The following is a 21,176-nucleotide window of genomic DNA, read 5'->3' on the forward strand; positions in this document are numbered from 1 at the left end:
TGATTTGATTTCTGCTTTCCTGGAGTGGCAGTCCTTTGCTCCTGTGTAAATATATATTTATATATGCTTCACTTTTTCCACATTTTGCTATATTACAACCTTATTCAAAAAAGGGATAAAAAACACTTTTCCCCTCAAAATTCTATACACAATACCCCATAATGACAATATGTCAATAATTCAACATATTCAATAAAAAACGGATTCAACAGTCCCGCTGTCGAAAAACGGACCAATTGACGATAGTGTGCGTCCTGGATTCGACTTCATGGACGGCACAAAAGTGTTAAAAAAAAACCCTGAAAAAAAATTGCGTGGGGTCCCCCCTCCTAAGCATAACCAGCCTCGGGCTCTTTGAGCTGGTCCTGGTTGTAAAAATTCGGGGGGAAAAATGACATGGGATCCCCCGTATTTTAACAACCAGCATCGGGCTCTGCGTCCGGTCCTGGAGCCAAAAATACGGGGGACAAAAAGCGTAGGGGTCCCCCGTATTTTTGGAACCAGCACCGGGCTCCACTAGTCAGAGAGATAATGCCACAGCCGGGGGACACTTTTATATAGGTCCCTGCGGCCGTGGTATTACATCACTAACTAGTCACCCCTGGCCGGGGTACCCTGGAGGAGTGGGGATCCCTTAAATCAAGGGGTCCCCCCCCTCCAGCCACCCAAGTGCCAGGGGTGAAGCCCGAGGCTGTCCCCCCCCATCCATGGGCTGCGGATGGGGGGCTGATAGCCTTGTGTCAAATAAAAGAATATTGTTTTTTGCAGCAGAACTACAAGTCCCAGCAAGCCTCCCACGCAAGCTGGTACTTGGAGAACCACAAGTTCCAGCATGCGGGGGGGAAACGGGCCCGCTGGTACCTGTAGTTCTACTACAAGAAAAATACCCAAATAAAAACAGTACACACACACCGTGACAAGTACAACTTTATTACATACATGCACACTTACATTCATACATACTTACCTATGTTGACACGAGGCTCGGTCCCCTAGTCCACGTAGAATCCATGGGTGTGCTTCATGCACACTGCAGGGGGACAAACCGCTGCCCACCAATGTATATAATATATCCCCTGCCCACCAATGTATATAATATATCCCCTGCCCACCAATGCATTATGTCCCCCGGCAGTGTGCATGCAGCATGTGTTCTCAGTACACAGCATATCAATATGCATGCACACTGCCGGGGGACATAATGCATTGGTGGACAGTGGATTTTATTAAATTCATTGGTGGCCAGTGTGTCATTGGTGGCCAGTGTTTTATACATTGGTGGCCAGTGTGTCATTGGTGGCCAGTGTTTTATACATTGGTGGCCAGTGTTTTATACATTGGTGGCCAGTGGGAACACTGTGCTATACTTACCGAAGACGCGCTGCTCCTCTTCCACGATGCTGCGGCTGGCTGTGCTGCGGCTGCGCTCCTCTTCAGTGACGGCCGGGAGTTCCTCTGATGACGGACGGACGGGCGTGGCGTGCAGGCGGCGGGGCGGAGGATCGTCGTTATCGTGAGTATCGTTCATCGCTGATACTTACACAATGAACGATACCGCACATTGTATATGTCTGTATCGTTCAGATTGACTTGCATGTATCAGCGATGATAGACCAGCGATGAACGAGCGCGGGGCCGCGCATCGGTCATCGCTGGTATATACACACTGCACGATTTGAACGAGTTCTCGTTCATATCGTGCAGTATTATCTACAAGTGTGTAGGGCCGATCACAGTTGAAGTGTGTGATGGAAATTACAGACCTCTCTCATCTTGCACAATCTGTGGCTGCCCAAAAACTTTTTTGCTTCACTGTACATTATTGTCAGTTGCAAATGATGGTAATTAACCTCCTTGCACTGGGGATTCACATCTACACTACATGGTCATAACTTCATTGATTTACATATATCATTATCCCTTAATGATAAAGATGGGATAATTATATATGTAGATAAATGAAAAATATAGCATTGAGATTCCAACTTGAAATTTGGTATGGACAATCTTTAAACCATCAGGGAATAAACACAGATATTCTGAAAATTGTATTTACTTATTTTAAAATGTTTGCGTCTGTGACTGTGAAAGGATGGAACTGTTGACTTCCTTAGGAGGGTATCCAATTGGTTTTCATGATTTTTTTTTCACCCCTAACAAATTACTTTGTGCAAAAAACACCTTTTTTCGTGCGAAAATACATAGGTCCCGTGAAAAGCCACGGACCTATGTATGTTCACTGCACGTATCACATGTAAAAGGGGCACTTATCATGGATGATGCTTTGCATGCCTCACATAATCCCCGACAAGTGCTGGCATTGAGGGATAAACACCAGTTTATCTGGGCTAATTGGATAGCCCCCTTTTCTCTAACGTCCTAAGTGGATGCTGGGACTCCGTAAGGACCATGGGGAATAGCGGCTCCGCAGGAGACTGGGCACAAAAGTAAAAGCTTGAACTAGCTGGTGTGCACTGGCTCCTCCCCCTATGACCCTCCTCCAAGCCTCAGTTAGATTTTTGTGCCCGAACGAGAAGGGTGCATGCTAGGTGGCTCTCCTGAGCTGCTTAGAGTAAAAGTTTATTTTAGGTTTTTTATTTTCAGTGAGTCCTGCTGGCAACAGGCTCACTGCATCGTGGGACTAAGGGGAGAAGAAACGAACTCACCTGCGTGCAGAGTGGATTGGGTTTCTTAGGCTACTGGACATTAGCTCCAGAGGGACGATCACAGGTTCAGCCTGGATGGGTCCCGGAGCCGCGCCGCCGGCCCCCTTAGAGAGCCAGAAGAACGAAGAGGTCCGGTGAAATCGGCGGCAGAAGACGTTCCTGTCTTCAACTAAGGTAGCGCACAGCACTGCAGCTGTACGCCATTGCTCTCAGCACACTTCACACTCCGGTCACTGAGGGTGCAGGGCGCTGGGGGGGAGCGCCCTGAGACGCAATAAAAACAGAAATACCTTAGGATGGCAAAAGAAATACATCACATATAGCTCCTGGGCTATATGGATGTATTTAACCCCTGCCAGTTTTCCAGAAAAAAGCGGGAGATAAGGCCGTCGTGAAGGGGCGGAGCCTATCTCCTCAGCACACAAGCGCCATTTTCCCTCACAGTTCCGCTGGAAGGACGGCTCCCTGACTCTCCCCTGCAGTCCCTACAGAATCAGGGTGAAAACGAGAGAGGGGGGGCACTATTGGCAGCTAAATTATAAACAGCAGCTATAAAAGGGAGTAACACTTTTATATAAGGTTATCCCTATATATATATATATATATAGCGCTCTGGTGTGTGCTGGCAAACTCTCCCTCTGTCTCCCCAAAGGGCTAGTGGGGTCCTGTCCTCTATCAGAGCATTCCCTGTGTGTGTGCTGGGTGTCGGTACGATTGTGTCGACATGTATGAGGAGGAAAATGATGTGGAAGCAGAGCAATTGCCTGTATTAGTGATGTCACCCCCTAGGGAGTCGACACCTGACTGGATGGTTGTATTTAAAGAACTACGTGACAATGTCAGCACTTTACAAAAAACTGTTGACGACATGAGACAGCCGACAAATCAATTCGTGCCTGTCCAGGCGTCTCAGACACCGTCAGGGGCGATAAAACGCCCGTTACCTCAGTGGGTCGACACAGACCCAGACACGGATACTGAGTCCAGTGTCGACGGTGAGGAGACAAACGTAATGTCCAGTAGGGCCACACGTTACATGATCACGGCAATGAAGGAGGCATTGAACATTTCTGACACTACAAGTACCACAAAGAAGGGTATTATGTGGGGAGTGAAAAAACTACCAGTAGCTTTTCCTGAGTCAGATGAATTAAATGAGGTGTGTGATAAAGCGTGGGTTTCCCCCGATAAAAAAGTGCTAATTTCTAATAAATTATTGGCACTATACCCTTTCCCGCCAGAGGTTAGGGCGCGTTGGGAAACACCCCCTAGAGTAGATAAAGCGCTCACACGTTTATCTAAACAAGTAGCGTTACCGTCTCCTGATACGGCCGCCCTCAAAGAACCTGCGGATAGAAGGCTGGAAAATATCCTGAAGGGTATATACACACATACTGGTGTTATACTGCGACCAGCAATCGCATCAGCCTGGATGTGCAGTGCTGGAGTGGCGTGGTCGGATTCCCTGACTGAAAATATTGATACCCTGGATAGGGACAGTATATTACTAACTATAGAGCATTTGAAGGATGCATTACTATATATGCGTGATGCACAGAGGGATATTTGCACCCTGGCATCAAGAGTGAGTGGTATGTCCATTTCTGCCAGAAGAGCGTTATGGACGCGACAGTGGTCAGGGGATGCGGATTCCAAACGACATATGGAAATATTGCCGTTTAAAGGGGAGGAGTTATTTGGGGCCGGTCTATCGGACCTGGTGGCCACGGCAACGGCCGGAAAGTCCACCTTTTTACCCCAGGTCACCTCTCAGCAGAAAAAGACACCGTCTTTTCAAACTCAGTCCTTTCGTTCCCATAAGTACAGGCGGGCAAAAGGCCACTCATTTCTGCCCCGGGGCAGAGGAAGAGGAAAAAGACTGCACCAGGCAGCCTCTTCCCAGGAGCAGAAGCCCTCCTCTGCTACTGCCAAGTCTTCTGCATGACGCTGGGGCTTTACAAGCAGACTCGGACACGGTGGGGGCCCGTCTCAAAAATTTCAACGCGCAGTGGGCTCACTCGCAAGTGGACCCCTGGATTCTGCAGGTAGTATCACAGGGGTACAAACTGGAATTCGAGACGTCTCCCCCTCGCCGGTTCCTGAAGTCTGCTCTACCAAAGTCTCCCTCCGACAGGGAGGCAGTTTTGGAAGCCATTCACAAGCTGTATTCCCAGCAGGTGATAATCAAGGTACCTCTCCTACAACAGGGAAAGGGGTATTATTCCACGCTGTTTGTGGTACCGAAGCCGGACGGCTCGGTGAGACCAATTTTAAATCTAAAATCCTTGAACACTTACATAAAGAGGTTCAAATTCAAGATGGAGTCACTCAGAGCAGTGATAGCAAACCTGGAAGAAGGGGACTATATGGTGTCTCTGGACATCAAAGATGCTTATCTCCACGTCCCAATCTACCCTTCTCACCAAGGGTACCTCAGGTTTGTAGTACAAAACTGTCATTATCAGTTTCAGACGCTGCCGTTTGGATTGTCCACGGCACCTCGGGTCTTTACCAAGGTAATGGCCGAAATGATGATTCTTCTTCGAAGAAAAGGCGTTTTAATTATCCCTTACTTGGACGATCTCCTGATAAGGGCAAGGTCCAGGGAACAGTTAGAAGTCGGAGTAGCACTATCTCAGTTAGTGTTACGTCAGCACGGGTGGATTCTAAATATTCCAAAATCGCAGCTGATTCCAACGACACGTCTCCTGTTCCTAGGAATGATTCTGGACACAGTCCAGAAAAAGGTGTTTCTCCCAGAGGAGAAGGCCAGGGAGTTATCCGAGCTAGTCAGGAATCTCCTAAAACCAGGCCAGGTGTCAGTGCATCAGTGCACGAGGGTCCTGGGAAAAATGGTGGCTTCTTACGAAGCGATTCCATTCGGAAGATTCCATGCAAGAACGTTTCAGTGGGATCTTCTGGACAAATGGTCCGGTTCGCATCTTCAGATGCATCAGCGGATAACCCTGTCGCCAAGGACAAGGGTGTCTCTTCTGTGGTGGCTGCAGAGTGCTCATCTACTAGAGGGCCGCAGATTCGGCATTCAGGATTGGATCCTGGTGACCACAGATGCCAGCCTGAGAGGCTGGGGAGCAGTCACACAGGGACAAAATTTCCAGGGCTTGTGGTCAAGCATGGAAACATCTCTTCATATAAACATTCTGGAACTAAGGGCCATTTACAATGCCCTAAGTCAAGCAAAACCCCTGCTTCAGGGTCAGGCGGTATTGATCCAATCGGACAACATCACGTCAGTCGCCCACGTAAACAGACAGGGCGGCACGAGAAGCAGGAGGGCGATGGCAGAAGCTGCAAGGATTCTTCGCTGGGCGGAGAATCATGTGATAGCACTGTCAGCAGTGTTCATTCCGGGAGTGGACAACTGGGAAGCGGACTTCCTCAGCAGACACGACCTTCACCCGGGGGAGTGGGGACTTCATCCAGAAGTCTTCCAAGAGATGGTAAACCGTTGGGAAAAACCAAAGGTGGACATGATGGCGTCCCGTCTCAACAAAAAACTAGACAGATATTGCGCCAGGTCAAGGGACCCTCAGGCAATAGCGGTGGACGCTCTGGTAACACCATGGGTGTACCAGTCAGTGTATGTGTTCCCTCCTCTGCCTCTCATACCAAAAGTACTGAGAATCATAAAAAGGAGAGGAGTAAGAACTATACTCGTGGTTCCGGATTGGCCAAGAAGGACTTGGTACCCGGAACTTCAAGAGATGCTCACGGAGGACCCGTGGCCTCTACCTCTAAGAAAGGACCTGCTCCAGCAGGGACCTTGTCTGTTCCAAGACTTACCGCGGCTGCGTTTGACGGCATGGCGGTTGAACGCCGGATCCTGAAGGAAAAAGGCATTCCAGAAGAAGTCATCCCTACCCTGATAAAGGCCAGGAAGGATGTAACCGCGAAACATTATCACCGCATTTGGCGAAAATATGTTGCGTGGTGTGAGGCCAAAGAGGCCCCTACAGAGGAATTTCAACTGGGTCGCTTCCTACATTTCCTGCAAACAGGACTGTCTATGGGCCTAAAATTAGGGTCCATTAAGGTTCAAATTTCGGCCCTGTCGATTTTCTTCCAAAAAGAACTGGCTTCAGTGCCTGAAGTCCAGACGTTTGTCAAAGGGGTACTGCATATACAGCCTCCTTTTGTGCCCCCGGTGGCACCTTGGGATCTCAATGTGGTTTTGGGGTTCCTAAAATCACATTGGTTTGAACCACTCACCACTGTGGAATTAAAATATCTCACATGGAAGGTGGTAATGCTGTTAGCCCTGGCTTCAGCCAGGCGTGTCTCAGAATTGGCGGCTTTATCTTATAAAAGCCCTTACCTGATTTTTCACACGGATAGGGCAGAATTGAGGACTCGTCCTCAATTTCTCCCAAAGGTGGTTTCAGCGTTTCACGTGAACCAGCCTATTGTGGTGCCTGCGGCTACTAGGGACTTGGAGGACTCCAAGTTACTGGACGTAGTCAGGGCCCTGAAAATATATATTTCCAGGACGGCTGGAGTCAGGAAATCTGACTCGCTGTTTATCCTGTGTGCACCCAACAAGCTGGGTGCTCCTGCTTCTAAGCAGACGATTGCTCGTTGGATTTGTAGTACAATTCAGCTTGCACATTCTGTGGCAGGCCTGCCACAGCCAAAATCTGTAAAAGCCCATTCCACAAGGAAGGTGGGCTCATCTTGGGCGGCTGCCCGAGGGGTCTCGGCTTTACAACTTTGCCGAGCAGCTACTTGGTCAGGGGCAAACACGTTTGCTAAATTCTACAAATTTGATACCCTGGCTGAGGAGGACCTGGAGTTCTCTCATTCGGTGCTGCAGAGTCATCCGCACTCTCCCGCCCGTTTGGGAGCTTTGGTATAATCCCCATGGTCCTTACGGAGTCCCAGCATCCACTTAGGACGTTAGAGAAAATAAGAATTTACTTACCGATAATTCTATTTCTCATAGTCCGTAGTGGATGCTGGGCGCCCATCCCAAGTGCGGATTGTCTGCAATACTTGTATATAGTTATTGTTACAAAATTCGGGTTATTATTGTTGTGAGCCATCTTTTCAGAGGCTCCTTCGTTTATCATACTGTTAACTAGGTTCAGATCACAGGTTGTACGGTGTGATTGGTGTGGCTGGTATGAGTCTTACCCGGGATTCAATATCCTTCCTTATTATGTACTCTCGTCCGGGCACAGTATCCTAACTGAGGCTTGGAGGAGGGTCATAGGGGGAGGAGCCAGTGCACACCAGCTAGTTCAAGCTTTTACTTTTGTGCCCAGTCTCCTGCGGAGCCGCTATTCCCCATGGTCCTTACGGAGTCCCAGCATCCACTACGGACTATGAGAAATAGAATTATCGGTAAGTAAATTCTTATTAAACCTATTCATGTGGTATACAAAATGAAAGCCTGCTATGTTCAAAACATTTTTATTATTTCTCAATCTTGGCCTTAAAAAATTAGGCTTTAGTATGCTCACAAGTGCAACATCCCCTATATAATAGCCCAGATCTGTGACTCTATGCCTGGGCCTCTATTGCTGGGCGTGACTAGGAGCTCTCATTGGGTTAGTGTCAGGTCTATCACACCCAGTCGACAGCTGATTGGGCGAAAAACGCCCTCCCACACAGTTTACATCCAATGAGAGGCTCTGCCCTTTGCCTGCTGTGTGTTCCCAGAGCAGGATTAGCAATGGGACTGATGGAGCTGCAGCTCCAGGCCCACACCCCAAAATAGGCCCACTGCATCTGCAGCAACACACCCTCCAAAACTACACATAAATTGAAACAAATTTGAAAAGCGGGCGTGGCCACGGGTACAGCTGCGTGGTCACGCCCCTTTTCCTATACTTTCAATGGAAGCTTGGAGAGTCCAAAATCGGTACAGACCATAAAAAAAAGGGGCTGTACCTGCCAAAAATGTCCAGCTGGAGGGTATGCCACTGCATCTGCAGCAAGAGACCATCTCTGTTTTTATTTTGAGGGAGTCAGCTGACGCCCCTTATCTTGGGGAGTGTTGTCATATGTATTTTATATTATAACCTATACAGCATTTCTGTTACGCTGTCCCTTTTACTCGTGGCGCAATATTATTCCCTGTTTTGATAAAGAGATATATATATAGATATATATATATATATATATATATATATATAATATGAAAGTGAAGAAAAGGGCGCCTACTAGTGTCTAATGAAATTGTATATAGTGTATACCAAGTGTGAGTAGGAACAGGACACTACTTATCTGGTATATATATGTTACGCACACCAGTGCTAACAGGAGTATACCAATGTATGAACAGAGAGGGAAGCGAAGCAAACGAACTCACAGACAGTATAACATAACATACACAGGAGGTGATGGAATAACTAATAAACACAAAGTGAACGGAGAAGCCCAAAGGCTCAGGAATTGGGTGTCTCCCTAGTGTCAGGAATGCTCAGATGGAATAGAGCGGACAATGAAGCGATGTGTAGTGATTTAACATGTGGAGCACCTGAAATGATGTTGCTAAGAGCAACAGAAAAAAACCCAAAGGGTTACCAACGGGTGTGGGAATAAACTCCTTGGTTAGAGATAGAAATATAGACACAAGGAGAGTATCCACAATCCTAACCCCCACTTGCAGGGCACAGGTTCAGCTTACTGCCACTAAACTGACACCTGGACGCCCTGCACAGTGAGGGAGGATTAAGCAAGCAGGTCTGAGAGTACAGCCGCAAACCTGCTGGGTTCACAGAATAGCAAAAGAACCCCAGCAGGTCAAACAACTGACTCCAGTCTTACTGCTAGGTCCTGGATTGGCAGAATGCAGTACCGAATCCCAAGGCCTATTCACAGTAAGCAACAAGTAAATACAAAGTCACACAGTACTAGCTAACTCTCTGGAACTGACTAACAAACAAAGATTCAGCAGCATTTGCCTAGCCTGAGAGGATGGTTTATATAGCAGGTGCTGTCCACGCCCCACTCAGACCTCACAGACTGTGAGCACAAAACCAGCGCCGGATTCCCTGCCGTGCACAGAGCCTGTAACCACTACACAGTAAAAACCCAGACCGGAGTATCAGCTGCGCTCAGGTTACTTCGCTAACACTTGCCTCCCGGTTGCCATGGCGACGTGGCAGCACAGAGCAGGAGATCCTAACAGTACCCCCCCTCTGACGAGGGGTCAAAGAACCCCTACCACTGGGTTTATCGGGGAACTGCGAGAAGAAAGAGCATATCAGTCTGGGGGCATGAAGATCACAACTGCGCACCCACGACCGCTCCTCCGGGCCATACCCCTTCCAGTGCACCAAAAATGACAGCCGACCCCGAACCATCTTGGAGTCAAGAACCCTTTCAACCACAAACTCCCTCTGACCCCGTATCAGAAGAGGAGAAGGTCTTCCACTGGAAGAAGGATTACTAACCGCCAGTTTTAAAAGGGAACAATGAAATGTTTTATTGATACCCAATGAACGGGGCAGATCTAACTGAAATGCCACCGGATTGATAACCCTGGTGATCTTATAAGGGCCGATGAACCGGGGGCCTAACTTATGAGATGGCTGTCTCAACTTCAAATTCTTGGTGGACAACCAGACGAAGTCTCCTAATTTGAAGCTGCAGGGTCTTCTCCGCTTATCAAAAACCCTTTTGGTCACTAATGACACAGACACAAGGGCTTTCTTCACTTTCCTCCAAATACCCCTAAGGACCGAAACAACAGAGGAACCACCAGGCGTGGAATCCAGGGGGTCAAAAGAATTGGCCTTAGGATGATGCCCATACACACAAAGGAAGGGAGAGATCCCTGTAGCAGAGTGAGCCGCGTTGTTATAGGCAAACTCCGCCATGGACAGATGAGCAACCCAGTCAGTATGACACTTGGAGACATAACACCTGAGGAACTGCTCCAAGGACTGGTTCACCCTCTCAGTCTGCCCATTAGACTGTGGATGGTAGCCTGACGACAAGCTCACAGAAATCTGGAGATCAGAACAAAATGCCCTCCAGAATTTGGCCACAAACTGGGATCCACGGTCAGAGACCACATCAAGTGGCAACCCGTGGAGGCGCACAACATGCTGCATAAATAACTCAGACAGGCGTCTGGCCGATGGCAACCCAACCAGTGGAACGAAATGCGCCATCTTCGAAAACCTGTCAACGACAACCCAAATGGCTGTCATCCCCGAGGATTTGGGCAAGTCCACCACAAAATCCATGGAAATGTGGGTCCATGGCTTAGACGGAATAGAGAGTGGATGTAATGGGCCGACAGGAACCCCTCTAGGAGTTTTATTTCGGGCACAAACATCACATGCCCGAACCCACTGATCCACATCCCTAGCCACCGAGGGCCACCACACCGCCCTAGACAGCAACTCCAGAGTTCTGGCAATACCCGGATGCCCTGCCGACCTCTTGGCATGGAATTCCAGGAACACTCGCTGTCTTAACCTAGGAGGCACAAACAAGAGACCTACCGGAAGGTCTGGAGGAGCCTGCTCCTGTGCTCTAAGGACTAATGACAAGAGGTCCTGGGTAATGCCCACTTTAATACATGATGGGGACACAATGGGCAATGGCTCCTCGGTGGTCTCTTGAACTGGAGCAAAACTCTGCGAGAGCGCATCAGCCTTGATGTTTTTTGACCCAGGGCGATATGTTATCAAAAAATTAAAGCGAGCAAAAAACAAAGCCCATCGTGCTTGCCTGGCATTGAGCCGCTTCGCTGACTCTAAATATGCCAGATTCTTATGGTCGGTGAGAATTGAGACCACAAACTTAGCCCCCTCAAGCCAGTGTCTCCACTCCTCGAGTGCATCCTTTATAGCCAACAATTCCCGGTTACTCACATCATAATTCATCTCGGCAGACGAAAATTTACGGGAAAAGTAAGCACAGGGATGAAGGCGATTATCAGACACCCCCATCTGAGAGAGCACTGCCCCAATACCTATCTAAGAGGCATCCACTTCTACCACAAAAGGACGCTCTGGATCTGGGTGTCGCAGCACCTTGGCCGAGACAAATGCCCTTTTGAGACGGGCAAAGGCCGCTTTGGCCTCACAAGACCAGTGAGCAACATCCGCCCCTTTCTTAGTGAGTGCCACCAAGGGGGCCACTATAGTCGAAAATCCAGCGATAAACAGTTTATCAAAATTCGCAAAGCCCAGAAAACGCTGAAGCGCCTTCAAACTAGTGGGCTGCACCCAATCCAGGACTGCCTGTACCTTAGAACCCTCCATTTGGAAACCTTCTGAGGAGATAATATACCCTAGAAATGCGATTTGCTGGACTTCAAACTCGCACTTCTCCAGCTTCACCCCAAGCTGGTGGTCTCTGAGTTTCTGGAGGACTAAGCGTACATGCTTCCGATGTTCCTCCAGGGAATGAGAGAAGATCAGGGTGTCATCTAGATAAACAACTAAGAATCTATCCAAATATTCCCTGAGCACATCGTTCATGAAGTCCTGGAAGACTGCCGGGGCATTAGAGAGCCCAAAAGGCATCACCAAATGTTCATAATGCCCTGAGTGGGTATTAAAGGCAGTCTTCCATTCATCCCCCTCTCTTATTCGGATTAGATTGTAAGCACCGCGTAGGTCAATCTTAGAAAAAATGGTGGCAGTACGAAGCTGGTCAAACAAAACCGAAATGAGAGGCAGTGGGTACGAGTTTTTAATCGTGATACGGTTCAATTCCCTGAAGTCGATGCAGGGTCGAAACGAACCGTCCTTTTTACTCACGAAAAAGAACCCCGACCCAACTGGGGACTGTGAGGGTATGATAAATCCCTTAGCCAAGTTCTCCTGAATGTACTCTGCAATAGCCTGAGTCTCAGGACGTGACAGGGAGTACAACCTGCTCTTGGGAAGCTTAGCATCCGGCAACAAATCAATGGCACAGTCATAGGGGCGATGGGGAGGTAGTACCTCCGCAACTTTTTTGGAGAACACATCCGCAAAATCTGCATAACATCCTGGCAATCCTGGCAAACTTAGCTGCGAGAGCCTGACTGGAAGGCTCAAGCAACTCCTGAAACAATCACTACCCCAACTAAGAATCTCCCCAGAGACCCAGTCAAATTGAGGGTTATGGGCCCTTAACCAGGGTAACCCCAAAACCAATGGGGCAAAAGAACAGACAGTCCCATAAAAAGACAATTTTTCAGAGTGTGTGGCTCCAATAAACAAAGGAATTTGGCTGGTGCAGGAGGTAATTTTACCCTGGGACAATGGTTCCCCGTTTAACCCACAGATCTCAATCTCTGATGCCAAAGGTACTGAGGGAACAGAGTTTTCCAGGGCGAATTGACGGTCCATGAAAACCCCATCGGCCCCACTGTCAACAAAGGCCTCAGTCTTGACAGTTTGACCGAGGATCTCCAAAGTCACCGGAATGAGAAAAGTCTTTTTGGGAAATTCTGACTTCTGGCCTGACAGGATATTTCCCATCACCCTCAGGCCCTGAAGTTTTCCGGTTTTTCTGGGCATGATACTACAACATGACCTTTATTCCCACAGTACAAACACAAACCCTGCTGTCTCCTCCGCGTCTTCTCACGCGAGGAGAGGCGGGTAGCCCCAATCTGCATAGGCTCCTCGGAATATTCCTCAGAGTCTGAGGTTCCCTTGGGAAAAAAGGAAACTGCGGTCTCCCTTTCAAGCCTACGCTCTCTCAGCCGTCTATCCACCCGGATGGATAACTGCATGAGCTGATCCAAGCTATCAGGCGAGGGATATTGTACCAGTTGGTCCTTTATCTGGTCAGAAAGGCCCCTTCGGTACTGGTTTCTCAGGGCTGGGTCATTCCACCGGGTATCATGAGCCAACCTCCGAAACGCCGTACTATAAACCTCAGCTGGCCGTCGCCCTTGCTTAAGAACCGTAATCTGAGCCTCGGCTGAAGCCATCTTGTCAGGGTCATCATACAAAATGCCCAGTGCCGTAAAAAAAGCATCAACACTTTTAAGCGACGGACAGTCAGGCTGTTACCCATATGCCCAGACCTATGGGTCTCCTTGTAGCAAGGAAATCACCATGCCCACCCGCTGAATCTCCGACCCAGAAGACTGGGGCCTAAGCCTGAAATATAGCTTACAGCTCTCCTTGAAAAAAAAGAACTGCGAGCGATCTCCAGAAAAACGATCCGGAGATTTACTTTCGGCTCCTTAACCCGTGAACTTGCCGCTGCTGCTGCGGGAGCTCCGCTAGCGGCCTGCGGGGTGTTCATTTTAATGGACATCTCATTAAATTGTCGAGTCAGGACCTGCACCTGATCGACCACCTGTTGCAAAATATTTTGAGGGGTATGCTCCATATTCCCACAAAATTTCAACAGGAGTAGGACTGCTGAATATGTTATGCACACCAGTGCTAACAGGAGTATACCGGTGTATGAACAGAGAGGGAAGCGAAGCAAACGAACTCACAGACAGTATAACATACACAGGAGGTGATGGAATAACTAATAAACACAAAGTGAACGGAGAAGCCCAAAGGCTCAGGAATTGGGTGTCTCCCTAGTGTCAGGAATGCTCAGATGGAATAGAGCGGACAATGAAGCGATGTGTAGTGATTTAACATGTGGAGCACCTGAAATGATGTTGCTAAGAGCAACAGAAAAAACCCCAAAGGGTTACCAACGGGTGTGGGAATAAACTCCTTGGTCAGAGATAGAAATATAGACACAAGGAGAGTATCCACAATCCTAACCCCCACTTGCAGGGCACAGGTTCAGCTTACTGCCACTAAACTGACACCTGGACGCCCTGCACAGTGAGGGAGGATTAAGCAAGCAGGTCTGAGAGTACAGCCGCAAACCTGCTGGGTTCACAGAATAGCAAAAGAACCCCAGCAGGTCAAACAACTGACTCCAGTCTTACTGCTAGGTCCTGGATTGGCAGAATGCAGTACCGAATCCCAAGGCCTATTCACAGTAAGCAACAAGTAAATACAAAGTCACACAGTACTAGCTAACTCTCTGGAACTGACTAACAAACAAAGATTCAGCAGCATTTGCCTAGCCTGAGAGGATGGTTTATATAGCAGGTGCTGTCCACGCCCCACTCAGACCTCACAGACTGTGAGCACAAAACCAGCGCCGGATTCCCTGCCGTGCACAGAGCCTGTAACCACTACACAGTAAAAACCCGGACCGGAGTATCAGCTGCGCTCAGGTTACTTCGCTAACACTTGCCTCCCGGTTGCCATGGCGACGTGGCAGCACAGAGCAGGAGATCCTAACAATATACAAGACTTTTTTCTTCGGTTATAAGACCAATATAGGTACATGAAAGAAATAAAAACAAGATAACATAGCGCATACAGTTTTCACGCAATTTTCAGTCAAATAAACCAGTTGTATAGAAAACTCCGTGGGTATGAGCAAATCCCACAATTTAAAATCCACAGCCAGGGATCTTTTAAAAGTTTTCACACAAATGTAATACAACACACATATAAAACACAAATAGAGAGAATGCAAGCGTACAGGATAAAGAAGTATAACAAGCTTATCTATCCATATCAGGAATAGGATACATCTGATTTTCCATAGATGTCCAAATGAATGGTAAAAAATCAAACGTACAAGAAATAAATATTAAAAAGGCTTATCTGTCCATTAAAAGACGTTCAGGTGCATCAGTACCAACGCGTTTCGTCAGCAATTAGACTTCATCATGGTGTCCTGTTCCTACTCACACTTGGTATACACTATATACAATTTCATTAGACACTAGTAGGCGCCCTTTTCTTCACTTTCTTACACCTTTTTTATGTGTTTTCTAAACACGTATTTCTGTTTAAGGTTGCAGCCACTCTCACCTTAGAGTCAGTGTCACTTGTTATCTTTATTACGTGTATGTATCTATATATATATATGTATATATGTATATATATCTATATATATATATATATATATATATATATATATATATATATATAATATAATTTCTGCTGCGGGGTACACTGGGCTCCACAAGGATAGACATTGGGGTGTAGAGTAGGATCTTGGTCCGAGGCACCAACAGGCTCAAAGCTTTGACTGTTCCCAGAATGCACAGCGCCACCTCCTCTATAACCCCGCCTCCCAGCACAGGAGCTCAGTTTTGTAGTTGGTGCTGCAGTAGCAGGCACATAACAGAGGGGCTGCTCCAGGCAGCCCTAAGAAGAGCTTTTTTTGAAGAAAAAAGTGAAGACTTCAAGGGCAGCAGCGGTGGTAAATGTCAGAAGACATTCACTGCTGCAGCTCCTGCTCTCCCCAGCGGCGCTGTACACTCCCGAGCCCTGGTTGCCGGGTAACTACAGCAGGAGGCTCCGATTTTCTTCTCAGTCAGGCACACACGACGGGGGCTCTCCGGGATCGCGTGGCCGCGCTTCGGGAGGTGGTGAGTGGGTCCCGCTTGTGGGACCCGGTCTTTATCGCGATCCGGCGCGGTCTGTGGGAGACGGGCCGCGCGCGCTGGCGGTGGACACTGGCAGTACAGGCGATCCCACTAGATCGGAAAAAGCAAGAGAAAAAGACAAAAAACCCTTTTTTGGGAGCACTCATTTGTTGTGATAGAAGTAATGTATGTAATATTAAAACATAACCTTTAATTGAATCTTGAATAAAAAAACTTTTGGACAAAAAAGAATTAGGACTCGTGTGTGGTGTTGTATGTTAGTGTAAATCTTATTTAACCTTTTTAGCAAATGAGGTATAAGATAATTGAGAAGGTGAAAATATCAAGGGGATAGTGAAGGATACCAAATGGTTTCTTAGGATCCAAGGTATCCAAAAAAATCACTGTACATGCTTAAATTTGGGGATATCTGAATTGAGACAATGTAGGCTTTATAGGAATGGAACTCAAGAGATATGTGAGAAGGATGGAGCAAGGAATGCAATGAGACTTCTCTTGGTGGTAGGGGGGGCAGGGGGATTTTGAACAGAGGCCCACTACACCTGGTATTCTCAGGAGGTTTCCCGTCCTAGTACTGACCAGGCCATGCCTGCTTAGCTTCCGAGATCGGACAGGATCGGGCGTATTCAGGGTAGTATGGTAGTGGGCCAATGATGGGGGGAAAAAGAAGAAAAGAAAAGAGAAGAAAAAAAAAAAGGAGGAAAGGCGACACTTCAATTTTCTGTACTCTAATAAATCGATACCATGATGGTCTGAAATGGTTTTTCCAGATAGGAGAGTGTGTTGGGATTTTTGGGAGTAAGGGCAAGTTTGATCTTTAAAATGGCCCACTGCACCTGGTATTCTCAGGAGGTTCCCCTTCCTAATACTGACCAGGCCATACCTGCTTAGCTTCCGAGATCGAACAAGATCGGGCGCATTCAGGGTAGTATGGCCGTGGGCCTATCATAAAGAGGAGAAGGAAGAAGAGGTCACACTCTGTTATCTGTACTTTGCATGAATCAGGACCAATGGTCCGAAATGGTATTTCCAGAGAGGAGTGTGTGTGAAGAAATGAAGGAATATAGGTGAAGAGAAGAATGAAAAAAAAAAAAAAAAGGGGGGGGAGAAAGAAAAGGAGAGATGTTGGTTGTATGGGTCTCCAAATTGAAGATCAAAATAATGATGAATAATTTTGAATAAATAATCATGGGGAGAATACCCCCTAAAGAATTCACAGATTCGCTGTGTGATGTTGTGAGAGATATACTGACAAAAGTTGAACAAGTGCAGGGTTGCTTGTTAACTAGGGGAGGCCCACGAAATAGATAAAGAGCTCAAGGCTGGCTCACAACAATTTGTTAGAACACACCAATGTGTGCTGTTACTTGCTCCATAGACACAGAGAGCAGTTAATGAGTGAAACAAGTTTAGAGCTCAGAACTGGCTCACAGCAAATACATAAAGCCTTATTCCATCCTCTTGAGAAATGCCATAACTTTGGAACAATGATAAATAAATTTGCACTTCAATGCACTGCTATAACATTGAGAGATAGTAAGTGATTTACACTCAAATGCTGCTGATAATACAAGACATGCAAATATAGCTATACATTAGTGTAGAGAAAAGATAACATAACTGTAATTGATATCCACTTGGGGCATGAGCGGGGAGGCAAATGAAATATGGACTATGAATAGTCCTATACTATCACCAAAGCTTCTGTTGCTATGAAAAAATGCCACAGGAGCAATTGGTTTGGGAGAGAAAAAATATTCAAATCCTGGTGGTTAAGTGAGTTACCGCAGCCGCAATATGTGCGGTCAGTGTTGTCCAGGGATCCCCCAGCGTTCGCCCGCTAGCAGTGATGAGCGCGGCCGCCCGCTTCCGGACTGGGCGTGGCCGCGATGACGTCACCGAAGCTTTGGTGATAGTATAAGACTTTTAACCATCCTGTGGATCTCCCCCCAGTCAACAAGCAACCCTGCACTTGTACAACTTTTGTCAGTATATTTTTCAAAACATCACACAGCGAGTCTGTGAATTTTTTGTGGGGGGTATTTTCCCCATGATTATTTATTTATTCATTTATTCATCACCACTATTTTTTCTCTGTTTATATGGAGCAAGCAACAGTACACATTTGCGTGTTCTAACAAATTGTTGTGAGCCAGCCTTGAGCTCTTTATCTATTTCGTGGGCCTCCCCTAGTTAACAAGCAACCCTGCACTTGTTCAACTTTTGTCAGTATATCTCTCACAACATCACACAGCGAATCTGTGAATTCTTTAAGGGGTATTCTCCCCATGATTATTTATTCAAAATTATTCATCATTATTTTGATCTTCAATTTGGAGACCCATACAACCAACATCTCTCCTTTTCTTTCTCCCCCCCCCCCCCTTTTTTTTTTTCATTCTTCTCTCCACCTATATTTCTTCATTTCTTCACACACACTCCTCTCTGGAAATACCATTTCGGACCATTGGTCCTGATTCATGCAAAGTACAGATAACAGAGTGTGACCTCTTCTTCCTTCTCTTCTTTATGATAGGCCCACGGCCATACTACCCTGAATGCGCCCGATCTTGTTCGATCTCGGAAGCTAAGCAGGTATGGCCTGGTCAGTATTAGGAAGGGGAACCTCCTGAGAATACCAGGTGCAGTGGGCCATTTTAAAGATCAAACTTGCCCTTACTCCCAAAAATCCCAACACACTCTCCTATCTGGAAAAACCATTTCAGACCATCATGGTATCGATTTATTAGAGTACAGAAAATTGAAGTGTCGCCTTTCCTCCTTTTTTTTTTTCTTCTCTTTTCTTTTCCTCTTTTTCCCCCCATCATTGGCCCACTACCATACTACCCTGAATACGCCCGATCCTGTCCGATCTCGGAAGCTAAGCAGGCATGGCCTGGTCAGTACTAGGACGGGAAACCTCCTGAGAATACCAGGTGTAGTGGGCCTCTGTTCAAAATCCCCCTGCCCCCCCTACCACCAAGAGAAGTCTCATTGCATTCCTTGCTCCATCCTTCTCACATATCTCTTGAGTTCCATTCCTATAAAGCCTACATTGTCTCAATTCAGATATCCCCAAATTTAAGCATGTACAGTGATTTTTTTTGGATACCTTGGATCCTAAGAAACCATTTGGTATCCTTCACTATCCCCTTGATATTTTCACCTTCTCAATTATCTTATACCTCATTTGCTAAAAAGGTTAAATAAGATTTACACTAACATATAACACCACACACGAGTCCTAATTCTTTTTTGTCCAAAAGTTTTTTTATTCAAGATTCAATTAAAGGTTATGTTTTAATATTACATACATTACTTCTATCACAACAAATGAGTGCTCCCAAAAAAGGGTTTTTTGTCTTTTTCTCTTGCTTTTTCCAATTGTAGTATAACCTACAAAATTCCTGGGAGCACCGCCAATCATTAGCAGTTTAAGATTTACTTGATAACTGTATATATATTGGTTTTTTTCATTGTAATTCCTAATGTGGTACTTTAACAAAATTATTTGACTAGTGCGGCTCCACACACAATACTCATTCGTATGATCCCACTAGATCACCAGGGCATGGGTGCAGGTCAGGTTTTCTCTCTAAACCATTTTCAGTAGCCCACAGTTCCCGGTGGTTTTGCCAGCAGAGGGATAAGGCTTAGAACTGAAGCCCCTCCCCCAGCCCAAGTGCGCCATTTCCCACAAATGTTCCCGCCCTGGAGCTGCATATCTGTCTCTCTCTCACTCCCTGTCAGTGTCTGGGCGCCATTATCTCTCAGCTTCACTGTTCCTGGGACTGCTTAGGCAAATCCTCCTGTGTAAAGCCGCCTGGTTGTCAGCGCTGTGACTTTACATGACACTTAAGTATTCTACCTGCCTTTTTAGACAGTGCTAGTTAAGAAAGAGTGCATTTAGTCAGGGTTTCCTAGTACAATTACCCTGTGATATACATCCAGTTCTTACTGTGCTGTGTTATATATTTTGACTATATAGCTATATTTCTCTAACGTCCTAAGTGGATGCTGGGACTCCGTAAGGACCATGGGGAATAGCGGCTCCGCAGGAGACTGGGCACAAAAGTAAAAGCTTGAACTAGCTGGTGTGCACTGGCTCCTCCCCCTATGACCCTCCTCCAAGCCTCAGTTAGATTCTTGTGCCCGAACGAGAAGGGTGCATGCTAGGTGGCTCTCCTGAGCTGCTTAGAGTAAAAGTTTATTTTAGGTTTTTTATTTTCAGTGAGTCCTGCTGGCAACAGGCTCACTGCATCGAGGGACTAAGGGGAGAAGAAGCGAACTCACCTGCGTGCAGAGTGGATTGGGCTTCTTAGGCTACTGGACATTAGCTCCAGAGGGACGATCACAGGTTCAGCCTGGATGGGTCCCGGAGCCGCGCCGCCGGCCCCCTTACAGAGCCAGAAGAACGAAGAGGTCCGGTGAAATCGGCGGCAGAAGACGTTCCTGTCTTCAACTAAGGTAGCGCACAGCACTGCAGCTGTGCGCCATTGCTCTCAGCACACTTCACACTCCGGTCACTGAGGGTGCAGGGCGCTGGGGGGGAGCGCCCTGAGACGCAATAAAAACTGAAATACCTTAGGATGGCAAAAGAAATACATCACATATAGCTCCTGGGCTATATGGATGTATTTAACCCCTGCCAGTTTTCCAGAAAAAAGCGGGAGATAAGGCCGTCGTGAAGGGGCGGAGCCTATCTCCTCAGCACACAAGCGCCATTTTCCCTCACAGTTCCGTTGAAAGGACGGCTCCCTGACTCTCCCCTGCAGTCCCTACAGAATCAGGGTAAAAACGAGAGAGGGGGGGCACTATTGGCAGCTAAATTATAAACAGCAGCTATAAAAGGGAGTAACACTTATATAAGGTTATCCCTATATATATATATATATATAGCGCTCTGGTGTGTGCTGGCAAACTCTCCCTCTGTCTCCCCAAAGGGCTAGTGGGGTCCTGTCCTCTATCAGAGCATTCCCTTTGTGTGTGCTGGGTGTCGGTACGATTGTGTCGACATGTATGAGGAGGAAAATGATGTGGAAGCAGAGCAATTGCCTGTGTTAGTGATGTCACCCCCTAGGGAGTCGACACCTGACTGGATGGTT

General features: G+C 47.1%; 1 protein-coding gene and 4 pseudogenes across 3 annotated transcripts in view; 3 read left to right on the forward strand and 2 right to left on the reverse strand.

The window, feature by feature from the left end:
• Positions 1–21,176, forward strand: part of RERG (RAS like estrogen regulated growth inhibitor) — a 333,438-nt gene that overhangs the window by 243,608 nt on the left and 68,654 nt on the right. The window lies entirely within an intron of this gene.
• On the reverse strand, positions 16,602–16,719 carry LOC134937260 (5S ribosomal RNA; annotated as a pseudogene).
• Positions 16,896–17,013, reverse strand: LOC134939041 (5S ribosomal RNA; annotated as a pseudogene).
• Positions 18,608–18,725, forward strand: LOC134939043 (5S ribosomal RNA; annotated as a pseudogene).
• On the forward strand, positions 18,902–19,019 carry LOC134937272 (5S ribosomal RNA; annotated as a pseudogene).

Source organism: Pseudophryne corroboree, chromosome 6 (genome assembly GCF_028390025.1).
Source record: "Pseudophryne corroboree isolate aPseCor3 chromosome 6, aPseCor3.hap2, whole genome shotgun sequence".
Taxonomy (NCBI): domain Eukaryota; kingdom Metazoa; phylum Chordata; class Amphibia; order Anura; family Myobatrachidae; genus Pseudophryne; species Pseudophryne corroboree.